Source organism: Lolium rigidum, chromosome 5 (genome assembly GCF_022539505.1).
Source record: "Lolium rigidum isolate FL_2022 chromosome 5, APGP_CSIRO_Lrig_0.1, whole genome shotgun sequence".
NCBI lineage: Eukaryota > Viridiplantae > Streptophyta > Magnoliopsida > Poales > Poaceae > Lolium > Lolium rigidum.
The window spans coordinates 264399835-264402136 of record NC_061512.1 but is presented as its reverse complement, the minus strand read 5'-3'; positions in this window follow the sequence as shown (position 1 = coordinate 264402136).

The following is a 2302-nucleotide window of genomic DNA, read 5'->3' as shown; positions in this document are numbered from 1 at the left end:
TTAGAGGCTTGTCAGATCTGGAAAACTTTCAAGCCAAAGATATAGACGGCTCAGATCGCCCAAGTAGAAATTGGGGATTTAGTCCCAGTTTGTATGGGGTTTAGTCCCGGTTGCGCAACTCGGACTGCGCAATCGGGACTAAAGCCCCCCTAGTCTTGGTTGTGAGACGAACCGGGACTAAAGGATCTCCATGTGGTGCGGCAAGGGCGCTCAGGGTGGAGGGGCTTTAGTCCTGACCGGTACTAAATCCCTCCACGCGTCAACCTCTCGGGTCCAGCCGTTTCTCTGCCGCGGCAGAGAAAATGACTATTTCTCTGTCACGATAGAGGTATGGGTCGTATGTTTTCCATTCAACTCAATGATATTGCATACATCATTCAAGTAATCATTACACAACATCGTCATGAATATAGACATCGTCATGAATACAATACATGTAATGCATACTACAATATAAAATCCTCTTACGATCCATATTGTCTAAATATATAGTCCCGATGGTATTTCCCATTTGGAGCTATGACCTCCCTAACTAAGAATTCCGCCAATTCCTGTCGAAGTGCTCGTATTGTAGGATAACTTTGCATAGAAAACAAAAATTTTCCTACCGCGAACACGCAATCCAAGCCAAGATGCAATCTAGAAGACGGTAGCAACGAAGGGGTATCGAGTCTCACCCTTGAAGAGATTCCAAAGCCTACAAGATGAGGCTCTTGTTGCTGCGGTAGACGTTCACTTGCCGCTTGCAAAAGCGCGTAGAAGATCTTGATCACGATCGGTTCCGGCGCCACGAACGGGCAGCACCTCCGTACTCGGTCACACGTTCGGTTGTTGATGAAGACGACGTCCACCTCCCGTTCCAGCGGGCAGCGGAAGTAGTAGCTCCTCTTGAATCCGACAGCACGACGGCGTGGTGTCGGTGGCGGTGGAGAACTCCGGCGGAGCTTCGCTAAAGCTACGCGGAAGATATGGAGGAGAGGGGGCGGCTAGGGTTTGGAAGGGAGTGGCCGGCCACTTCAAGGGGGGCGGCCAGCTTGTGGTCTTGGGGTGGCCGGCCCCCTCCCTTGGCCCCTCATTATATAGGTGGATCCCCAAGAGTTGGTCTCCAAGTCTTCGAATAAGACCCGAACCAAAAACCTTCCATAGGGAGGGGAAACCTAGCCAAGCTAGGACTCCCACCAAAGGTGGGAGTTCCACCTCCCATATGGGGGGGTGGCCGGCCCCCTAAGGGGGAGTCCATGATGGCGTGTATTTCACACGTTTGTTGGGCAACCCCAAGAGGAAGGTATGATGCGCACAACAGCAAGTTTTCCCTCAGAAAGAAACCAAGGTTTATCGAACCAGGAGGAGCCAAGAAGCACGTTGAAGGTTGGTGGCGGCGGGATGTAGTGCGGCGCAACACCAGGGATTCCGGCGCCAACGTGGAACCTGCACAACACAACCAAAGTACTTTGCCCCAACGAAACAGTGAGGTTGTCAATCTCACCGGCTTGCTGTAACAAAGGATTAACCGTATTGTGTGGAAGATGATTGTTTGCAGAGAAAACAGTAAAACAAGTATTGCAGCGAGGTTTGTATTTCAGTATTAAAGAATGGACCGGGGTCCACAGTTCACTAGAGGTATCTCTCCCATAAGATAAAAGCATGTTGGGTGAACAAATTACAGTCGGACAATTGACAAATAGAGAGGGCATAACAATGCACATACATGTCATGATAAGTACAGTGAGATTTAATTGGGCATTACGACAAAGTACATAGACCTCCATCCAACTGCATCTATGCCTAAAAAGTCCACCTTCAGGTTATCATCCGAACCCCTTCCAGTATTAAGTTGCAAAGCAACAGACAATTCATTAAGTATGGTGCGTAATGTAATCAACAACTACATCCTCGGACATAGCGCCAATGTTTTATCCCTAGTGGCAACAGCACAACACAACCTTAGAACTTTCTGTCACTGTCCCAGGTGTCAATGCAGGCATGAACCCACTATCGAGCATAAATACTCCCTCTTGGAGTTAAAAGCAAAAAACTTGGCCAGAGCCTCTACTAGTAACGGAGAGCATGCAAGATCATAAACAACACATATGTAATAACTTGATAATTAACATAACATGGTATTCTCTATCCATCGGATCCCGACAAACACAACATAGAGTATTACGGATAGATGATCTTGATCATGTTAGGCAGCTCACAAGATCCAACAATGAAGCACAATGAGGAGAAGACAACCATCTAGCTACTCGCTATGGACCCATAGTCCAGGGGTGAACTACTCACTCATCACTCCGGAGAG